The sequence below is a fragment of the Python bivittatus genome, unplaced genomic scaffold, assembly GCF_059951505.1.
Source record: "Python bivittatus isolate LINGU-HERP-01145 unplaced genomic scaffold, Pbiv_v1 ctg000840_np1212, whole genome shotgun sequence".
NCBI classification, from domain to species: Eukaryota; Metazoa; Chordata; class Lepidosauria; order Squamata; family Pythonidae; genus Python; species Python bivittatus.
The window spans coordinates 33,249,740-33,274,124 of NW_028277113.1; the positions used below are offsets into that span (position 1 = coordinate 33,249,740).

A 24,385-nucleotide genomic window follows, 5' to 3' on the forward strand; every position below is an offset into this window, starting at 1 on the left:
CTCTTGGTGCCAGGCAATACATGCTAAACTGCAACTATATGGCTTTTCAGGGGCAGCCATTATCCTGCTGGGCTACGAATGTGCACTAGAGAATCTTAAACAACGGGTCATTGATCTAGAGCTACAATCAGATCTATCACTTCTACCTAAGAACATTTTCTTGGGTCATTCAGCACACCTTCTCCAACCAGCTAGATATCTTACCTGTATAACGATCCCAAAATTTAGAAGGGCCCTATCCCTGGCCAGATTCAACGCCCTTCCAACAGCTATCACTGAAGGCAAATATCGAAATATTCCCTTCAATCAAAGACTATGCCCATGTGGCAGAGGAATAATTGAAATGATGGAACACGTCATCTTATATTGCCCTCTTTATGCAGATGCTCGCCAGGAACTATTATCCCAGTTTTTTGATAAACACCCAGGTTGTTCGGGTTCCTTCTATCTCAAGTTGCTCCTATCAGACCAATCTGATTTTATTTCATTGTCTTCAGCTAAATTCTGTTTTACAATCTGTACAATACACTGTAACATCCCTAATCAGGTGTGAATCTTAAGTCTAACTTCCCACTCTGTGACCAAATAATAATTGATTTGATACAAGTTAGCATAAAAATTTATTACTCTTGTAATATAAATTTTTGTTTTTATACTTACTGTAGCATAAGAGCTATGTCATTGGTTATATTCTGGTCTATGACTGAGATAAAATTGATTGATAGGAGTGGTATATAAACCAACTTAAGTTTCTATATGAATGGCAGGATATAAACTTAATAAATAAATATCAAAGGGAAGACATAAGGAGGGGATTTGCCCCATTAGGCTTTTTTGGTAGATCTGCTACCATCATCATAAAGTAGAAATCCTGCCTTTCGCAAATAACTGAATAATTTCTCCTTCCCCTGGGAAAATTCAGAGAAATGTTCATCTAATTTTCATCTAATTTCATCTAATTTTTCTGCCCACAGAGTTGCTGACAAATTTTGAAAGGCCATTTATTCTCAGCATTAATTGGTATGAGAGTTGGCTCTTACATTTATAAGAAGTCTAGTAGTGGTTACCAGAACAATAAACAAATAAAGGCAAACTTACCTTTACAAAAACAGCAGGCTTCCAGCCCTGTCCATCTTAAGCGTGTGAGAAAATGGAAGAGGGTTTTGCTGCCCTAAATTGTCTATATATATATGTGTGTCTCACTTTATGTATTTGTGTTGTAACCTTAACCTTCCTTCTAATAAATATTACTAATCAGAATGCGTAATATTAGAGTTAGAGAGTTTTAGACTTGGTATTTGGATTAATTCGTTCTGCCAGACTGTTAGAAGGAAAGTCTAATAATTATGACTCTGTTATTTGTTATTTTCAATTCATCATAGAGCAGAACTTTATCTTGTCATCACTATTTGCTTCAAGCCCTTAGACTCTTTTCCTGAAAGACTGCTTGGTGTACTTCATCTATCGCAATAAAGTTTGTCTGTCTATCTATTTCAGCTTCTTTTCAATCTCTTTATTCTCCTTTAATAACTTCCTATAACTCCATTATTCTTTGGCTGTCCAGTTGGCTTGCTGATTTCTTGCTGAGAAACAAAAGATTTTTTTGTTGGTTTAAAGGTTATCAGCTTCAGCTTCAGAAATGTGTGCCCTAACTTGTGTCTTACTTTATAAGCCAAATTTATATATTTAGTTTTTATATACAGTAGGTATGAAGCATAAGCCTTCTTCATACAACTTTTTATCAATATTTGTTTTATTTTGGTTTCATTTAAAAAGAATGATAGATTTGTAGAATGTCAGGATTGGAACAACCTTGGAAATCGTCTAATATAATCTCCTACCCAGTGCTGGAATCCACTAATTCAGCATTCCCAAGATATAGCCATCCAGCTTCTGTTTAAACACTTCTAGCAAAGTATGTACAATTGTTGAACAGCTCTTACAGTCAGAAAGTTTTTCCTGAAATCCAGCTGAAATCTACTTAGGTTTGTTTCTTATCTTGTCTTTTGGAACACAAAATCTGAAGAGAACTATCATGACTCCTCTCTTCTCCAGGCTGAACATATCCAATACCTCTTAATTTTTCTTCCTTCCAGGCTCCTTACTATATTTATTGTTCTCCTTTGGACTTCTTCCAGGTTATCAGTATTCTCTCCTATTAGTTAACCCATCTCTTCCTTTTTCTTCCTACTTGTATGACTGCATTTATAAATTGCAAATTGTCATTCATTACTGGACAGTAAAATACATTTTATTAGCAGAATCATAGACTGACTTGTTTTCAGATCATAGCTCCAATTTGCCCTTGCTATAACTGGCTTGGAAAAAGGAGTTTGTGTTGTATATGACATTCTGTTGGCCACAAACATTTAAATAAGCCCTTAGATTTAACAAACCAACATAAAACGCCTTTTAGTACTGAAGAGGAAGAAGATAAAATTGTACCCTTGAATCTGAGTGATTCAGTTATTTATGTAATAGCCTTAATGGCTCATTCCAGGAGAAAAACAGATTGTTCAAGGAACATTGGAATGTTATATTCCTGGAATGGTGAATTTTGCACAAACCTGAAAAAAACATCATGAGGTACAATGGGTGGTGAGAGAGTAAAAGGCCCAAAGTCAATCACTGTGCTTCATGGTCAAGAGGAGAGCCAGCCCAAGTGGATCAACAAGAGTTTCTGACTTCCAACAGAAACGATAAAAGGAGGCAGGAGAGAAAGAACTCAACACCCTCACTAGCTTTAGTTCATAAACAGGACCTTAGTGGGGGGAAAAGTCAATTCTGTAAACTTAACCTCTGTCCACTTCTGATTTCAATAGTATAAGTATTACCATGTAAATAATATTTTCCCCTCCATCCATGTATTCAAAATCTATGAAAGGTTATGCTAATTTTATTTCATAGGAGAAAATATTGCATGAATTATAGTTATCACAGAACATCAAATCTATGTATTTAGTTTGTGGAAACGCGTGGTATCTCTAACTAGTGGGTAAATTAATTTACATTGAAAGAGCATTAACTGTGCCCTTCTGTACTCAAGAATTTTTGGCAACTCATGTTTGGATGACTAATTTAAAAATGTGGTAGATGTTTGCTGTTGTAAGGAAAGCATTGTTGCTAACATCTAAAAACAAAGCAGACCTCTTATGAGTCATCTGTGCCTTTGAATGTAGCACAAAATAAAAAATATTGACAAAAATAGCACGGGCTTTTCTAAGGTGTGTAGTTCAGGTTTTGAAGGAGAGGGTGAGGATGGTTGGTAATAGCTGTGCTTTTAAATAAGAGCTAAATAAGAATAGCACATTATGACAGTGGTCTTCCCTCTTCAAAAAGACAACATGAAATGGAAAATATTGTGTGCTTTGTGTATTACTCTATTAACTTCCCAATCTTAATAAACAAAATGTGGAAATAAAATTTCAATATTAATAGAAACAAAAATAACAGGGGTTACACAAAAATTCACTCTACTATCTTTCTGTAAACAACCTAATGAAAAATACCAAATATCTATATAACATGTACCTTATATGCATAACATAACACTTTTTACAGTATTATGTTCCAACATTTGAAAATGACTTTCTCCCTAACTGTAATTCTGAAGGCAGTTATTTTCTGCATGACTTTAAAGAACCTTTTGCATATTCTTTTCCAAAAGTGTAATCATGTGAGTCTTTTTCAGAAAAAGGAATCAAGCAAAATTAATAAAATTAATAACAGGATTTGCTAAATTTCCAGAAAGCAGGTTGTCCATGAAATGTGCAGTAATTGTACACACTGTTCCCTTGTCTGCAAAACTAATTTTTTAAATGAAAATAGACTGTGCACTCCAAAAACCTAAATAGGCAGCATTTACTAACATTTACCTTAACTTTATTAAACTTTGCAAATCCTTTTTAAAATGGATAAAAAAAATATAAAAGGAGTGGAAGCACTTGTAATAGTAGAAAGATGATCATGTTTAAAAATAGTAAAGTTAAAAGATAGAGAACCCCCAAAGTGGCATGGGGTATTGCTCCAGGGGTCTGCATCTAGTGTAAAGAGTTGGCAAAAGCTAAGGACTTTTAGTTATGCTTTCTACCTAGGTCACCATTAGAGCTACATACAGAAATTTAAAACAAACAAGAATGCATTTGCATGTACTATTCTGCCACATACAGTGTATGGTGAAGTCATGCTACCCTAAAAGGGCAATATTAATGGTAGTTTTGAATATGTAATTTAGGGATCCCAAACTCTAATCCTCCACCTTTGGTCATTACTCATTTTGCAGAAGGTAAACTGATAGTGACCTCTCAATAAATAGATACATTAGCAAGAAAACATAATCAGAAATAGTAAGATATCACTTTTGTTTCTTGCAGCCCCCAATGCTCTACCTCTTCCTTTCTGTCCCCTCCTTATTTATTTATTTGTTTTATACCTGCTGCAATCATAACACCATTAATGGTTTATAGGAATGAAACATAACAAATAAAATACCCACAGTAAAACAAATTAAAATTATATATTTGTAAAAGTATAAAGTCTAGACCCGTAATACAGTCTTCCATCCTAGGTGTCATGCATCACCATAAGCCTTTCAATACGGTTCTGCTTTCACTAATTTCTGGAAGGCTGGAACTCCAGTTCAGATGGAGACTGCCAAAGAGAGGCATTGCCACAGGAAAGCAATGTGTACCAGCCTCCATGGTATGTACCTTGCAGAAACTCCTGGCAGTTTCTCCTGGGATGACAGAGTCAAGTATATCAATTCCAGCTGGAGAGAGTGGTTGTGAAGAAATGTCAGTGCCAAGCCAGACAGGACTGTTTAAATAACAACCAGCAACTTAAATTGAACCCAGAAGCTAATTAGAAGCCAGTGTGGGGCTTGGAGCACAGGTGTAAAAATTGGTGGTGGCAGGTGCCAGCCAATTATTGAGCCAGTGTATTCTGTACCAGTTGAAGCTCTTGGACAGTCTTCAAGGGCAGCCCCATATAGAACACCTTGCCATGTGCAAGATGACGGCATATGTTATTGTTCTAGGGCCCCCCCCATCCCATATAGGGCTGGTTATGATTCCACACAACAGCATAGCATCTTGGGGAGGAGATGGTATCTGCCACCTCTGCTGATGGTTCTATCAATTCAGAACATACTCAAACTTGTCAGAAAGCAGTTGCCTGAGAGTTTTGTTCCTATGGCAACATACTACCTTTATTTGCTTAATAAAGGAACATGTCAGGCTAGGTTTCCTTTGAATATTTACCTAGCCCAACAGGTCTCCTGTCAGATTTCATATAGGCATGGCTTGATTGAAAACTTAAGATACTTGGACGTCAACCTTCCCTTCCCTGTGGCTACCTAATAGTAGGATTTTTGGGGACACAGTTAGCTTTATTACAAACTGGGAAGAGTCATATTTATACAGATCAACTACTACAAAATAATAATAATACAGGATTCCAGCCAAATATGTGTGTGAGAGAGAGAGAAAGAGAGTACCCCCATACTTTAAATTCTAGGTCCCTTTCATGGTAATGGACATTTTGCTGTTTTCCCATTTAGGAATAAGGGCACTTGCATTTTCTTTCCATCAGCTGTCTGGCCTGAGGCTCTTTGTTTTCCATCTTCCAAATTACAATAAAAATTAATAAAACATAAAAGATAAAGATGGCAAGTGCGATGAAGCAAGGGGTCTCCTTCTCCCTTGCCAAAGACCTGGGAGAAGAGCCATGTCTTCACAGTTCTTCTAAAGAATAGCAGAGTAGGGGCCGTCCAGATCCTGGGCAGAAGCTCATTCTAGAGGGCAGGCACTACTATAGAGAAGGTACACTTTCAGGATCCCGATAGATGATATTGTTTAATCAAAGGAATCTGGAGTGCACCAACCCTGCAAATTGAATCAGCTGGGCAAATGTTACAGTCTTGCTACAGTCCTTCAAGTAACCAGGCCCTATGCCATTGTCATAGCTTGTAGAATTAGTGGGAAAAAGTTGAAAGATATCCATACTCTAAATGCAATAATGGAGAATGTACATAAAGCTCCTGAACTATGCTAGTTACACCAGAAAAACCAGTTGCTTTAGAGATATTAAAAGTTAAGATCTGCCAGATATATAATGGCTCTATTTATATCATGTCCTAAAATCTAGAGATTTTTATTATGTTTCAAGAAACACTATTGTCATAATATCATTAATAATTTCCATAAATTTATGGTCATGTTAGACATTCCAGCTTCTGAACTTCTTTAATTTTACCTTGATCATCTGACACCTGTTTCTTTTCCAAGAATGAGAATATAACCAGGCTAAATTTGTCAACCAATCTAAAAGATTTTATGATGATGTTAAAATAACTTTAGTTTATGTCTTAGGCTTCCATCACAACCTAATATAAAAACTATTAAACCAAACTGGTTGAATATTTCTGGAATATCAATATAGTCTGTAAAAGGTATGAGAGGAATTCATCCTCAAATTATAGAATAAATTCTCTCATAATCATGATTAAATTTTATGCAAAATATCTATTGTTCAAATCAAAGGAATAAGTACTGGGAAATGATGTATCTGCAAAACAACAGATGGTTTTCAAACAATTCATTCTGCTATTTATGACTGCTTTGTCTCCCTCCATTTAATATGAAAGATATATATATGTATGTATGTATGTCAGGATGTATAAATTTTCTGCAACATTTGTTGACCTTATAAAATCTCTTGATGCCATAGCCAAAAATGAATTTTGAAATATAATTCTGGATTGTCAACTGCTGATGCTCATTAAAAATGTATATGCTAATATCAGTGCCTTTGTTGTATCTAATTCTCATTACATGTGAAATTATCTTTTTATCTTTTATTTCTGTTTATATCTGATATGTTGGAACAACTTAGTTGTCATAACCAAACTGGCTATTCTTTTCTACATAAATTAATCTTAATTATTTTTCTAATCTTATAAAACTTGAAAAAAATACAGACTTGAAATAATTTGGGAAGAATGTTCTTTCTATGTCCTTAACTTGTATGTGTGTGTGTGTGTGTGTGTGTGTGTTTATGTGTGTTTGTCTTAGGATAGTGAACTATAGCAACAAACTTCATATGACCAGTTGCAGTCTCATAGCCATGTTTGTACATAATTTTACATGAACAAATCCTGCAAATCATGATTAAATAAACTATGAAGTGAATAATATACAAGGTGGTAGATAAACTAGGAAAATAAGACATTTATGTGATGTCCAGATCTAACATCCCAAACAGTTCAGGATTCATAGACTAACTTTAAATCAGGACCTGTTGTTCACGTATAGATTTTGGCACACATTTGGCACAATTAACTTTGTGTTTTGATGTCATGTGGAATATTCAAGTTTATCTACTCTTGCATGGGAGAATATCCTATTTATCACATTGTGGTCTGTTAAGTTTTGATCCATTCAATAATTTTCCCACTTACACTGTAATAAATGATACAGAAACAGTTGTTTGGAAATTTTAAGTTAGCGCCATTAAGATGGTTTGGCATTCAAGCAAAATTTATGAATAGAATGGTTATTGCTCTGGAGGGATGAAGTCAAACATGTTAGTCAAAAGTTGGCAAATTTGAGGGATGGTGGGCAATCTTTTTGGCCCTTTTTGGTACATTGAAAGTCAAAGCCTTTTTACTTATTAGTAAAAAAAAATTTTTCTGTTGAGGGATTGTTTGGAGGGGGCAAAGCCAGTGATGGGTAGGACAACCCAGTTTCTGCCTGTATCCTCCTGTCTTCTTCACCCAAGACCTATTTGGGAAAAAACAGATCTTTCCAGAATTCTAAACAGATTACTTGCAGAGAAAGCTGTCAGCCCAGTTCCAGTGTGGATATCATATAGAGGAAGCCCAATTCCTGCACGACAGATTACAATAGACAGAGGGAGTTAAAGATGCTCTTCACAGCAGCAGTTATACATTTCTTATTATGCTTTTGCCCTACCAACAGTTAGCAGCCTGTCCATGGAGACAGTCTAGAAATGGAATGAAGTAGGTTCACACTAATTATGAAATTCCATATAAATAACATTGATGTTTAAATGGCATGAATGTATATACTCGGGTGTATGTGCACGTATAGTGAATATAATGTATACACAGCAAGTGGCAGCATCTAGTGAAGGTTAGTTGATATTAAAAACACTCAGCAGAATTGGGCTTGATTAGTACAAAGTACTAGACAGAGAATTTAAAAAGTCCTAAAATAAAGCAATGGCATGCCATTTATGTATTGCTGCCAGAAAAAAAACATGGTTATGTCTACAAAGTCATTGGGAATTGAGGTCAAATTGAGGGAGACCTTATTAATGCCTAACATCAGAAGTAAAATAATTGTGGAACTAATAGGGTAGCAAACAATGATCAGATTTCTGATTATCATAACAATTTCATTTTTTGTGTGATACATAATTCTATTTTTTTAAATGCACACCTACAGTTATTATGAACATGAGGCATGGGACATGCTTTATTATGACTTATTATTTAATGTTTCCAAATAAAGCATTCTGTTATTGCTAATTAAAATTACAGTCTTCAAATATATTGCTCAGTATATAAATGTAAAATTAGCAAACCCTTAGAAGTTGGCAATCAGATCGTCAAATCATATTTATCCTTTGAATTTTGAAATTATTCCTGTTTAACATAGTTGTTGGTCTTACTTTTTATAACCACAGCAAACTCTGTAACTCGTTAAAGTTCCTCAACTATATATATGAGCAAGGTGACTTTATTTGGAACATAATTTTGCCTAATCCTTTGTAAAACAAACAGACAAACAATATTTTCTACCAATTTTCATACAGGGTAATGAAACAGAATCTGCTGTAAACCTCTCTTTCAAAGGAGAAAAGGATTTTTAAAAAGGTTGTGGGTTGACCTGTGCTATTCCTGCTATTATTTATTGCAGAGATGCAGTAGGTTTGGATCTTATTGACTGAAACAGTCATAGTATATATATAAAAAAAATTAATTAACTAATTTTCCAGGATTTAAAGGACTTCATAATTTGTATGATGTTTAAACTCTTGTAATGGCACACACAAATCCAGATGATAAAATATAGTAATAATTATTCAAAAACTCATAAAACTAAATTGATAACATTATCAGTTGAGCATGACCGTGACCATGTTTCTTCTTTTCATGCTGAACATGAATGTGTATTTTCAAATGTACCTGCTATCAGTTCTGTGAATATATAATTGGCAATTGCATATAGGATTTTTGGAGAATTGGTCAATATACTGAAGAATGCCAGTAATGTTTAATTTTAAAAACTGACACCATGTGTTCAAGCATGCTAGCACGCCACCATGAAGTACTGACTCTGATACAGTGACCAAATCTTCACTGTAACAAAAACACCAATAGCATTTAAGTTTTTTAATGAAAGCTCCAAAATATAAACTTTCTGGAGCTTTTATTTTAAAAAGTCAAATGCTATTGATCTTTTTATAAAGACCAAAAAACAATTAGTGAACAGAAAATGGATAACACAAGAAAATACCGCTTATTTTGTGGTTTATTAAGTTTTTGCGAGCTTATATTGCATTATAACATTTTCTAAATACCTTCTTACATATTTAAACTCAAAGCGAATTCATTTCTGTTTTTGATGCAGGAGCTAATCTTTCTATGTAATGAATTAGGCTAAAAAAAAAAGTCATCATTCAGGAGATATTCTGTTGGTGGTGGTGGTGGTATTATTACTACTACTACTACTACTACTACTACTACTACTGTACTACTTGAAAACATGAAAAACTATAACCAGGCAATATATCAGACTAGGAAGAAAAATTAGTGTGGTCTGTGCAGAGGTACAGCTCTTCGTGTACCATTTCCAGGTTCTGGAAAATTGTCATCTATACAAGGTTTCATGGTCTCAAAAGCAGGCATTTTATATATGGCATTATCGACCTTGATGAGAGTGGTAAACTTGTAGAATAGGGGGCTCCCTGTGTTGGCCCTCTCTATGAGATGAGCTGTTTATGTAAACAGCTAACCCTTTAAAGTATATTTGAAATGACCCATATCTATGAATAAGAAAGAAGGGTTGATCCATTATCATTCTTCTGCTTGCAACCACAGTTCCCAATGCTTCAAAATGTCCCCAGTGTCCAAAACTGGGGAGTGGAACAGAGATAGCGTTTAACTTGTTGAGCTGGTTTGGAGGTTTGGTAGGTATAGTTTGACACCAGCTTAAGAACTCACTTTGTTTTTGTTTGATGAGTATGTTAGGTGATGGATTTATGCATTTATTTCTTGTCTCTAGGTTTTTGTTTTGTTTTTAGATTTTTTTATCCCGTCTTTATTATTTTTATAAATAACTCAAGGTGGTGAATGTACCTAATACTCCTTCCTCCTCCTATTTTCCCCACAACAAAAACCCTGAGTTGGGCTGAGAGAGAATGACTGGCCCAAAGTCATCCAGCAAGGTGGTGAATGTACCTAATACTCCTTCCTTCTCCTATTTTCCCCACAACAAAAACCCTGAGTTGGGCTGAGAGAGAATGACTGGCCCAAAGTCATCCAGCTGGCTTTCATGCCCAAGGGGGGACTAGAACTCACTGTCTCCTGCTTTCTAGCCTGGCGCCTTAACCACTAGACCAAACTGGCGGCAACAACAACAACAACAACACCAGCATTGACAAAATCACAGTCAATTGCAAAAGGCAGCTTTACCTGGAACAGCTTACATCCTGTGATGATACCTTTAACACCATCAAACAACAACATCTGTCTATCCCAGGTCCTTGGGAAGGACTCGATAGATGGATAAAAATGCTAAATCCAGTCTAAACATCTGGCTGACCAACAAAAATAGTGTTTGCACATTATTATTTTATTTGTAAGCTGTTCGGACAGTATCTAATGCAGAATGGCCTAGATATATTACAAACAAACAAACAAACAAGGTCCTGCAGTTTCTCACTGGAAAGTTCTCCTAGTTCTTCAGAGCAGATTTGTGGGAGGGGGTCATATAAACTGAAACTGATAGGGAATCTCTAAAAACTAAAACCATGTCCATTCCATTAGCAGGATTTATATTGTGGATAAAAAGCCTTCTAAGGACAGGAGTTCTTCTATTACAGGAACAAAGCCCAGTTCCAACCCAAAATGCTTATGACAGAAATGTTTTGACAAAATTTCAACAGAGGTCTTATAGGAGAAGTCATAAAAAAGACTTCAACATTACAATTTCAACTTATGTCTATGAGGAATATTAGTAACACAGTTTTGTATTACAAGATTTGGGATATTAGACATGGTTTATAATGAACCATATTACACAGTTAATAGGTTTCAAATTAAAAACCATATGGCATTATCTTTTGTTCCTGATTAGTACTCTAAACAAGCACTTGATTCAGCAAGGCCAACTGAATTGAAGTATATAGTGATTGTGCTTTTTTGATCATGGTTTATGGTTACATTTCTCATAAATAGTAACATGGAAATGGTAAATAACTGCAAATAGAAATTGATTAAAATGATTGGGTTTTTTAATTGAACTTTACACTGAAACACCAATGAAATAGATAATTTTTGTGAACTGATTTGTTAATGTAATAGTTAAAATGCATATAGTTCTCTGTAGCTGCTAAAAACACACACATTCATTTGCTGATTCATTCACTCATTTATGACTTCTGATATGATCAGTTAATCTGGGTTGGGAAACTCATGCAGTCTCTGACCAATTTCTGTAAAAAAGCAATGTGCTTAGATTATGGTGGAAATGCTAAATACATTCACTTTCTCGTGTGAGATAACATTCCCCACCTGACATTTAGGCTGCAGGTAATAGAGGCGGGAACTCAATATGTTTGGAGGCTCCAACTTGAGGAACATTAGAATAGAGCATTCAGCTAAGCTGTTACAGCACACATCAACCTCGTGTCTGAACTACCCTGTTGTGATATTGACAATAAAAGCATTAATTATTATAAAACAAATTCCAAAGTTTCCTTTGCTCAATAAATTTGGAAACAATTCGCCATCTCTGGATCCATAGGGTAACACTGATAGACTTCTATCTTAGATTGTTTATTTATTTCATTTATACCTTGCAGGAAGGGCAGCATCTACCTGACCTTGTCTGCATTTGGGAGTTAAACAGAGTCAGATTTAATTAGTACTTGGATGGGAGACTGCCAGGAAATATTAGAGATATAGGTTAATTTAGGAAGCTGAGAAATATCCCTGAAGAATGTAAGTTCAAACCACTTCTATAATACTAGATGGGGGAAGTAATCCTATTAGTTCTCTTGGACTTTTCAATGGTCTTTGATTCCATTTACCATGCTATCCTTCTGAAATGCCTGCTAAGACTGGACTGGCCCTTCCTATTGGTCTGTATCCAGAAGATGTTACTGGGGGCAACTATTCAACACCTTAGCTCAGGATTTTTCAACCGTGCAGGCTGGGGAATTCTGGGAGTTGGTCCGCACATTTTAAAGTTGCCAGGGTTGAAAAACACTGCATTAGCTGTTAATCTATGGGTTCCAAGAGAGTTCAGTCTTATCTATTATGCCATTCAACCTCTATCTCCATGAAACTGCTAGTGGAAGTTGTTCAGAATTTTGTTGTGTTCCCAAATATTGCTCTTGACATATTCCAAGAAAGCAATTGGTGCCTTTGAATGTTGCCTATTTAATACAGGTAGTCCTCACTTAATGACCACAATTGGGACTGGAATTTAGGTCACTAAGCAATGTGGTTAAGTGAATTATCACATGATTGCTTTGCTTAGTGACTCCAATCCTGGCAGGCCCAGTTGCTCTCATTAAGTGAATGCTCCAGTCATTGGTGAGGCAGCTTCCTGCCAGCTTCCCACAATCAAGTCAGTGGGGAAACCAGCAGGAAGTTGCAAGCCCCAGGCACTGCTGGTGGGGGAGGGAGCAAGGGGGTGTGTAGGGGTGTATGGGAGAGTCGGTGATGTAATGAAATCTTCCAGCTTCCTCTTAGTGCAAAAGTTAACAAGGTGTCAAGCAGGACTAGAAAAAGCAGGTAAAGAGTCTGTGTTTTCCAAAATTGCAGCTCTTAATTTGGTTAACATCATAGAGTACTGCCAGGTCCAATGATAAGGAACTATAACCAGGCTAATGACCGACTGCCTTGTGTTGTATGAACACATCCAGACCCAATGCACGTACATACAGCAGTAGAGATGTCTTAAATGTTTGAGAGGCATGTTCCACAGCTACCAGATCTTGCAGTGAATTTTGTAATGGAGTGCCTTTTTTGTGATACTCCACACTTGTGCCTTGTTAACTTGGATGACATTGGGTAGAACCTGGAAACAGTCTCATGGTTGACTGGGTTACATAATATGGCTGGCCAGGGTAGGATAATTGGAGCCACAATTGGGTCAAAACTCATTTCCCCATATTGGCAATGTTAGCAGGTTCACACTGTCCTGCCATTGATCCAATTAAGTATGTTGTGATTTTTATATATGACAATATCTTAACTTTTTTCTTAATATGGAATCTCTGGATCTAAAAGTATTCTTATTTAAACAGAAGAAGATCCCTTTGCCCAAAGGAAGTTCAGTTTACCAACATTTTTGGGGGTATAGCCCTGATCACCATAAATGGTCCCCCAATTTCTAGAAGTAGATTTTTGAAAGACACATGAGATTGTAATTAGATAGTCCTATTCTGTGACATGGATCCTGCTTATAGTAATTAGTTTATAAAATTTCTGCCATTTATCCTATCTCTGTGTCTACTCAGACAGAAGTCTACTGAGCTCAGTGGCATTTATTTCCCATTAAGTAAGTCTAAGGTTGCAGTCTGAAAGGACACAATTATCATTTTTATTCCATCAGCAATATGAGACACTGGTGTCTCTGTAAGGAAGCACCAAGAGTTAGCAGAAAGACAATTTTCCATCCCTTATGATCTATCAATTTTAGAGAAAATGGGAGGGAATATGATCATTCTTCACCCAAAGTCTTTCTGCATTACCTCCTCCTAGCAAGCTGTGGAACAGTATCTGTTCCTCTATATACTTAATCCACTTGCTCTAAAGACATTATATTGTGAAATAACATTATATATGCTTGATGATTATCTCAAGATACATCAGCTCATTTAGGTACCAGTCCAGGTGTTTTGTCATTTTCAGAGTTCTTTCCAGGTGTTCCTGCCAAAGGAAGTGAGGCAGGTGATTACAGAGAAGGCCTTCTAATTTGTGGGCATTCAAGCACCTCCATCTATATTTTTTTAAATACCACCCAAAGATAGTCTTCTTTTCTTAGGCATTTTTACATTTTTCTATTCAATATAATTTGAAGTGCCCACTCTGTACTGAAATAATGAAATGTTATAAATTGTTGAATAGTGTTTTAAATTTGTTTTATCATATTTCAACTATTTATATTTTATTATTTATTCTTAGCTGCCTTTGGTGTTCTCTGAACAGAAAAGAGGAGGGGAGAGGTTCTTTACATGGGAAGATCCATAGTGACAGATTTAGAATGAGTTGAAAACCCCTTTCCCTTTATGGAGAATAATAGGAGCCCTGTGTGAGAGTGTTCCTAGCCTTCCCACCAAACTGTGGTTGTTTTTCAGGATTTGTTGACGAACACTCTGACCAGTCCAAGTGACATAAAATTAATTCAAAGCTGAAATAAATTTTTGAACATTCACAGGAATATATCTGATTTTTGCTACTTTCCTGCAATTCCCCATGTCATACCTTAGGCTGCCTCAGAGAAACTTTGATTTGGAGCTCAGGATAATAACCGGAAGAGATTCAGAGGCTGCAGAAGGAAGGGAAAACTAAGCACAGTTATTCTCTATTAGCAGAATTGCATTCACAAATGTTAGAATCTATGTTGTTAAGTGTGTTTTACATTCTGACATTAGTTTACATTGTATTTAATGCTTTATAGCTCCCAATACAAATCCCAGGCCATTACCAATAATTTAATTGCTTCTCATTCAAATTTTATTACATTTTGTACAGCTTGTTAAATGGTATTTTGTATTTGTTTTGCTTGATAAAATCAGTTATTTATTTATTTATTTATTTATCAAACATATATTCTGCTGAATTATAATTCACTCAAGGGAGCTTGAAATAAAATAAAACCACTACACTTTCAGCAGATCAAAATAAACTACAATAAATAAAACACAATGCTAATAAATAAATAATCAGTATCTATATCCAGATGGCATTCAGTCAGTCCCCAAAAACATGTTAGAGAAGTCACTTACCAGTCAGCAGTTTCAAACAATTGGCCCTCTAACCTGGATATGAGATACTAGTGCTACATTCAGTTCAAATTTGCATGGATAGCCACGTAGCACAAATGTATACATTTTAAGCACACTTTACTTATTCTTTTCCAGGAAGGATCATTAAATCTAACCAGATTCTAGAATGGCTTCAACAATGTAATTTTTCCAGATGAGTTTGATTAACTTCTGTCATACCTACTGAAGAAGTCATGGCTCATCTGAAGAGCACTCTGTTAGGAAACATTTTAGAATACCTTAAAATAGGTTACCTGTTACCCATATGATCAGTTAAAATTTCAGTCCTAAACACATTTACCTTTAAATTCCTATGAAGCCAGTTAAACTTATCTTCAGGTAAAGTTAGGTGGATCAATGAGAAATAAATTGGCATACCAATATTTTCATTAATACTGTCCTTGCTTTCAAGGCAAGCATGATAAGGTCTCATAGAACTGAAAACAAAACATAAAACTAGAGATAACGTGTATATGCAGAACAGACATAACAAAGAAGAGCATTAAGAAAATCACCCCAAACGTGCATCGTGTTATCTTCAATTTTCTTGGTACAGCAAGAGTTGAAATAATTACAGCATTAAAAATATTAAAATATTTTCTATGCATAATACATCAGTGTAGCTGCTCAATATAATTGTTCTATTTATCATTATAATGGCCTGACTTCATAAATATTCCCTTGACGCAGATTTGAGAGATATTCAGAATTTAAGAATCAATCTTTTCTTTTCTTTTCAAAGCATCCTTAGAGACCCTGGGTATCTGTCCAGTTGCGTGTTAGGCAATGCTACATTTAGCAATATTTGCATAAGTTCAACTGTACTGATATATACCCATAAGGAACTTCCTAGGTACATGTAGAAACATACTGTAGCTCAATTACATTATGTTACATTACATCAAAATGTGGTTTGCTTGGTTGTATCTTATCACGTAGGGTATACCCAGCTATGACCCTGGCAGAACAAATACTCAGAAAAGGTTCAGTGGGTGATTGAGATGCAGCTGGCAAAATGTTTGCTTTCATGATGTAAGCTAAAAGTTTCAAGTTAATTTTTTTAAGTGTTACCAAGATATAGACATCACAGGAATTGTACATATGCATGGACTTATTTATGCAAAAAATTAAATTCAGCTTTCATTGAAAAATTCCTAAGCCATGAACAATAGTTCAACAATATCAGGGCTAAGAATGTTAATTTTTTACAAAATCAGTAGATATTAAATTAACTCTGCAATCTTCAACAAATTTATTTTTCTTCCTTTGTGGAATTTATTTCTTTTCTCTTTGGGGGCTTTGAAAACTTTGGAAAGCTATACAATTGCTTGAAGTGGAAAGCTGACCTGAGGCTTCTTAACACTTTGCACATCTTATCCATCTTACCCAAGTAGAGGTCAGAAGTCCTGCAGTTCATAGCTAATCAATAAACAGTCACATTCCAAATATTAAATTTCCAAAGAGGTGAGACCAGATCTGACACTGCTAATCATAAAATAGGAGATTAAGAAAATAAAAATATTTATCAGCATGATTTGTGATCACTTTTATTTAATGATTTATTCCAATATTTTTATTTAAATATAAACAGCATCAGTAAAGAAGGATGGGTTACAGTTACACATAATGTAATTATTACAATCAAAATCTCCCATTTCCAAACAGTATGTTCAAATAAAAATAATATTATACATTATAACTCATTACTCCACAGCTTTTTCAGTCGAGATCTGAAATTAAAAACAATAACTATATAAATTAGACTTTTAAAGGAAGGTTTTTGTCTATACGCATTGCTTGGTCTATTTACAGGCTTAGTAGCTCTACCAGGATCAAAAACTGAATACATAAATATATTTATAAAGGTTTAACTATTTAAAGTATTCATAGTTACATATATATAAATGTTAAGTTTAAAGTTTTTAAATGACTACAGATAGTCCTTGATTTATGACCACAATAGGGATTAGAAAATTTGTTGTTAAGAGATGCGGTTGTTAAGTGAGGCATCACATGACTGCACCTGATTTTATGACATTTTTTGTGGCAACTGTTAAGCAAATCACTGTGGTTGTTAAGTGAATCACATGGTCATTATGCAAATCACACAGTCATTAAGGGAATCACGCGGTTCCCCATTGATTTTGCTTGTTGGAAGCCAGCTGAGAACGTCGCAAATGGCGATTATGTGACCCCAGGACGCTTCAACCATCGTAAATACAATATATTAATAATGATATAGGCATGGGACAAGATTTCCATAAGAAAATTCCACTATTCAGTTCAGCTTCAACAATGAATCATTTTACAGTGATGTAAAATGTGGTATGGAATATGTTTCTAAGTATGTATGATACTGTGCAGAGCAAGCTGGAACAATCCTACAGTTTTAGATAGAAACAGAAATGAAGAGAGCAAGATTACAAAATGACATAGTTATAATATTTGTCTACTCAGCAATAAGCCCCTTAAATGCACAGGAACTTACTTGTATATAATATATTATATATAAGTATATAATATTGCAGCTTAACCAGCTTATTTTTTTATTTTGGCATCAGCTTAGAAGGTTAATTGAGGACAGCTGATTGAAGTTGCTCAACTAGGATTCCAAAAGAATAATATGGAAAATGACTGCCAATTATTATAAGTTTGTGGTACAGATCAATACTTAATGTTCATCTGGAACATGTTCAGACCAGTGATCTCATCTTTTTAAAAATGATGAAGTTTAGAAAAGAACAATGACATCACTATGATAATAATAAGCTACTAGCCTATTATTACCTTAATAGTTTAGAAGTGTTTTATTTCCTACCATATCAGAAGCTTATATGTTAGAATCCAAAGAGATGTATATGGTATATTTTATGAATTTTATCCATAGCTGTGCAGGCTGTGACATTAACCAGGAATATATTTTTGTGCCATTTCTGTGATTATTTCTATTATGTTCTTTATACTTCTATAAATCTGAAATTTGACTGGGTTCACGCATCATGCTATGCCGCAGATTATTTAACACACATAATGGCTTACATGTTGTATGAACTGAGTGTGATGGAATGTATCTATGAGGAGGAGGGTGATGTGAGAGATCAATGCTATCAGGAGGAATGGAGTGCATTCCAGGAGGGGAAAGGAGATAAGAGACAACACAGTCCACAGGGGGAGTGTGGGAAGCAAAAGAGGTTCATGATGGCCACTCCCTAGAATCTCCCAGGGTATATCCACTAGTTGCTGCAGTATAGATTTAGTTTGGCAAGATTCTGTCTATAAGATGTAAGCAAATAAAGGAACTTTACTGGCCTGGACTGTTTCACCGTTGTTCTTGAGCTGGGCCTGACACTGAGTCACAGCAGAATAGTTTGCACAGAAACCACTAGGAAATATACTGGCTTATCAAACAAAATACACAAGACAACTGCCAGTTTTCTAAATTGAAATTCAGCTATTTGGAAGACTGTGGTTAATAATTTCTCAATGAATTATTTTTAAGATCAAAATTATCCTTCCTAAATTCCTTTTTTTCTTAAGGGAAAATATACATTAGTCCAATATACTGTATATAAAAAAGGACTGTGCAAATCCTTCAAAAATGATCTTTTAAACATGCTAGAATGCATACAAGGGACATCTTTTAAAATCATTAAAGCAGCTGCATCTTTTTCTAGTTTCACACAGCACTTTCAGAAGCTCCTTCTAGCCACTTTCCCATAGGTGCACATGTAGAGGCACTTTACTTCAATCTACATGTCGTAATAAGTGAAGCAGCTTTTGGGGGGGGGGGGCTTTGAGTTAGTGTTGACTCCTGACAACTGCCTGAACAAGTCCCTGCAGTTTTCTTGACAAGATTTTCAGAAGGAGTTTGCCATTGCCTCCTTCCTAGGGCTGAGAGAGAGTGACTGGCCCAAGGTCACCTAACTGGCTTTGTGCCTAAGGCGGAACTAAAACTCATTGTTTCCCGTTTTCTGGTCTGTTGCCTTAATCACTACACCAAACTGGCTCTCTTTGCAAGCCTGGAAAAAGATGCAACTCTTTTAACTATTAGGAAAGGTGCTTTGTATGTCTTCTCATGCATTGGAAGCACCTCTTTCAAAATATTTGCCCAGCCTTACTATGTACTAGTAAGATCAACATGTGTCCTGAAGATCACAGATTCTTCAGGAAAAACTACTTCAGAAAAATGTGTTGAGCATCACACATGTGCTGCTCCTACAGGTAGTTCTCGACTTACCACCATTTGTTCAGCGACCGTTCAAAGTGATGATGGCACTGAACAAAGGGACTTACGACTGGTCCCCGAAGTTATGGCTGTTGCAGCACCCCTGCAGTCACGTGATCAAAATTCATATATTTGGCAGCCCGCCTGCACTTATGACCACAGGGACGATTGAACTCCCCCTATCCACCTTTTGGCACCCTGCTTCATGTAGGGGCTCCCTAGCATACTGCAGCTGTGGGGCTTTTTGTTTTTTGCTGGGGCTGGGTTTTGTGTGATACAAAGGGGCTTTGCCCTCCCCACCCTGCATTCCGAGGCCCCTGCTGTCCTGCGCTTCACTGCCCCAGTGGACCTTTGCCATCTTCTTGCTCCTGCTGCTGACGAGGCATGCCCACCCTGCCCCTTCACAAGGCAGCTGCTGGCCACTTGAGGCCATCTTTCCTAGGTCTTGCGAGGAAACTGCTGTATGTGGCCATGGGAAGAAAGCCTTGTGTGGCCAGTGCAAAGCGGCTTCCTGGCATGGCACAGCTCTTGGGGCTTTTTGCTGAGGCTGGGCTTTGCACAGTGCAGAGGGGCTTCCTGGCACACCATGTCTCTGGGGCTTTTTGCTGGGGCTGGGCTTTGTAGGGTACAAAGGGGCTTCCTGGCACACCACGGTTCTGGGGCTGCAAAAAGCAAAAAGCCCAGAACCATGGTGCACCAGGAAGCCCCTTTGCACTGCATGAAGCCCAGCCCCAGTCCAATCCAGCAGCGTGGCCCAAAGGGGCTTCCTGGTCCACCACAGCTCTGGCCTGTGAAAAGCTTGTAGCCCCGGAGCTGTAGCACACCAAGAAGCCCCTGAACCTCAGCATATTCTTTCCCCAGACTTCCTGAGCTCACACTGCACTGCAGCACCCCCATCCCCCAACTTGTGTGCAGCCTGTGCTAGCCCTCCCAGTTCTCTCCCCCCCCCCCCCGTGGCACCCCTGTGCTCCTTACCTGGGACTCCCACCTCTTCCCACTTAATGACTCATGCATCTTGGGCTTATGACAGCAACTGGGACTGCTCAGGATTGCTGTTACTAAGTGATGCAGTCACATGGCATCGCACTTTATGACTGCATCATTTAGCAATGGAAATTCCAGTCCCAATTGTGGTTGTAAGTCAAGGACTACCTGTACAGTCAGTTTTGTATCCCACTGTGTAAAAAAAAAAGGTGACTTGTGTGAAAATGTTGTATTTAGATTGTCCAACACATTTTAGTATGAACTCCTTTTTTCAAGGGATCAAAGTCCTTTCCCACTTTAAATATAAGAAGTTTGAGCCTTTCAAAAAGAATTTGATATCCAAAATTTAGACAAACTAAATAAAATTAAACAATATTTTTTTCTTTTTCTGTTTGACAACCAATGCCTTTCCTTTTTTAGATCTCCTATATATTTTAGTTTAAACATCAGTATTTCAGTTGGATTCACTAGGATTTCAGGGACAAGAATTAAGTATGGGATTAACACTGTTTTAATGTGAATTAGGTAAGTTTGCAGGTAAATAATGAATAATCTGTAGAAGATATAAATGAATGACTCATGCATACTTTATTTTATTAAATAAAATATGCGTGGCAAGAAAAGTGAATGGGAATTTATTTTAATTATGCAGAATCTGTTGTCAAATAGATTTATCCAAAAATGCCTAATGTTTGCCATTTTTTTTCAAGCCCAGTTTTTGCTCTATTTTTCTGTCTGCAATATGTTTGTGTGAACTTTCTGTTTTGCCACCATAGAAGCAGAGATAGGGTGAATTGGGGGTCCAACCCTCCTCTCTCTTTTACACACCCTGATCTGCCTTCTCATCTTAGTGCAGCTGTTGGTAGTTTACAGCTGCCATCACCCATCTTCCAGGCTCCTGAAAGGGAGTGGCTTGACTCAGCATCCTTCCCCTTAACCCCAGCTTGTGAGACAAATGGGGATCTCACACATTTGCCAATAAACTGGGCATAATAATAGTGATAATAATGATGGTGATAGTAGCTGTGATGATGATGACCATGATGAAGATGGCAATAAAAATAATAATACTGTAAAAGGAAAAATAAACTCCGTAGCATCACCTTATGGCCTTGTAGCTTTGAGGAGTCTTGTCAGAGGAAAGTAGTTTCCGCTTCCTTTTTCCAGGAGTAACAAACAAAAACTGAAATAGCATTTTAACAATCAATTTCATTGTAAATAAGGAAAAGGAAAAAAGGTGAAACTTCCTTTTAACTTTGGGTGGTCAAAATGTCTCACACAGTGACAAGTGGATGCAATAAGCATTTAGCCTAGTTCAGGTAACTAAAATGATTTGCCATGCCAGAAAAATAGTGTAGTAGCTCTGAATCTCTGGGCGTGTCTCTATGGGCGCAAATACAGCTAATTAACCAATTTGTGAAGACATATCTTCACAATAGAGGCCCCATCTCATAGGCAGCCCATGGCTGTGGCAGGGAGAAGCTGGTCTAGGATGTTCTGGCATGAAAGTAGCATTTTTCCAGGAAAACAGAGGACTGTCTCCCAATTCATGGTCCTTGGAGAAGGAGGCTTGAGGTAATGAAAAAAAAGAGAAGGAACGAGTGACAAGCAGCTGGTGGATGGATTCAGTTACAGCAATGATGGGTGCACCAGTGGGAGATCTGAGGTTGGGACAGATCATTTTGGAGAAGGTCTGTCTGGGTGGCTGCTAAGAGTTGACACAAAATCAATCACCCCAAGAGCACTACACAGCTGAACATCTCTCTCACACACACACACACACATACACACCAAAACTCCTTTTATGCAATTGAAACATCTGAACTGCAAAAACTGAGGCAACTACTATTTTGATTTTAAGAAAGACAAACTGCGCTACCATTTAATGTTCATCAGATCTGGAGGTCAATAGTACTTTGGGAAAGAAAAGAAAAAAAGATGATTGGATGGAGATTCCGGACTTATGAGTACTACCCTGGCACATGATCTGTATGGCAGTTGATGTCAACCTAAGAATTATGCTCAGATGAAATAATTCTACTTTATTGTAAGGCTACATTAACAGACTCTTGCAAGTCTGAAAGTAAATTTCTCCCCCATCATCTTTACAGCCCAAGAAACTAGGGAAGGTCCCTTCTAAGATGTTTGCCACACCCACATTCTTGCTGCGGGCTAAGCTTCCTCCTATCCGACCATTACTCTGGCTGCCGCTCTTCCCCCTATCTCCCAAGGTCATTCCCACATACCATTACAGTTGGTGAAGGCTTTTTCCACAGTTGGTGGCATTCACATTTGAGTCAGGAAAACCATTTATCACTCACTGCCTTTTCACTGTCACATGGGTGAGCCCCACTAAGTAGACCAGACCAGGAAATCAAGTCCACAGGAAGGCTAAAACTGTTTTTATTGAGATTGGCTATAATAACAGAATCATGCAAGTCTGATTGTGCTATACCTCCTCCTCCTTATAGTTTAGTGAATTAGGGAGGCATCTGCCTCATTTGTTTCTGAAAGTTATCTTGTTCTGGACTTAAAAAATGCTTCAACGCTTTTGCCTAGGTAATGGTTCCTGCATATCTCCATTAAGGTAATCTTCCTTACTCTCCACACATGGAGAAGCACAACATGAGCACATTCTGGAGGTGTGTAAGGGCCATGCTGTGGGGGCAATATAATTTATACCCACTCAATTTCCTCCCAGGGATGTAAGCATGGCAGAGAGGCTGTGTGGGTAAACCCTTTAATATAGAAACAAATTTTATCTACATACAGTAACCCAAAAAATTCCAGTCTGGTAGAACTAAGAAAATCTGACCAACTATGTGAATTAATATAGGGGAATGCCATTAGAAGCAATTACTATGGAACAGTGTAAAGTATTTGGTAACTGCTGTAGAATTGTTCATGTAATCTAAATAATGGTACTGTGATTCCTTTTTGTTTGGCCTAGGGAAATCCATATGAGTCAAATATTACACTCATCTTGTAACTACCAACTTCTAAAAGAACTGGAATTTTAGCTCAGCTCTGGCTAAAGTCCTTGTTTTCAGTCTTTCCATCTGGGAACAGTAATATGAAACTACTTTAGTGAAATCAGTATGACCTGCTTCAAAATAAGTGAAGTATTGGTGTACTTCTGGACTTGTAGCCAACACAAACAACTATACTTTACTTATGCTGTGCCAGTTTCTCTTTCGCCATTTATGATAAAGATGCACATCTTTATTGATTTGTCATTTTTAGTATGACAAAAAAATGAAAGTTGTCAGGTACTTTTGCAGATGCACAAGACTCGGCAAGTGGTGGTGATATCTCTGGCTCCTCATCTACAATCTCTTCTGCAACTTCCTAGATGTTTGCACATCCCACCTCTTAGCGCATTGTAGAGAGGCAATTGGAATTATCCAGAGAAAGGAAATATACAAAAGGAAGCAGCGGCCTACTGGGTTACTCCCTCTGGGAGGTGTTGAGATGGAAGATGGGTTTCTGCCTCTGCCTGCATTCTCTGCCCGTCTTGATGGATGATGTTAAAAACTGAACTAGTTGAGTCAACCCCCATCTCCCCATGCTAGAAGACCAGAGTGACTGAGAAGAGTATGCGGTTCTTCCTTCATTATGAATTCTGTGCTGCGCTATCCAGAGCTACGGGCAGAAGATGCTTGTCCTTTCCTTCTCTAGCCAATACGGTGGGCCCAATCCTGTCCTTGGTGGTCAGACCAGGAGGGCAAGAGAGGGTGTTAAAGGTGCCTTTGCCTTCTTGTTTCTACATTTATTTGTCACAGTGGCAAAACATAGGATAAAATGGAACTTGGCAGACAGAAACCTGGGGATCTTCGGGCTGAAGTGCCCCCCCCAATTCTTTTCCAGTCTCTG

General features: G+C 37.1%; 1 protein-coding gene across 12 annotated transcripts in view; it reads left to right on the forward strand.

The window, feature by feature from the left end:
• The window catches only part of EPB41L3 (erythrocyte membrane protein band 4.1 like 3), a 139,844-nt gene that overhangs the window by 11,841 nt on the left and 103,618 nt on the right, over positions 1-24,385 (forward strand). The gene's annotated exons all lie outside the window — the stretch shown is intronic.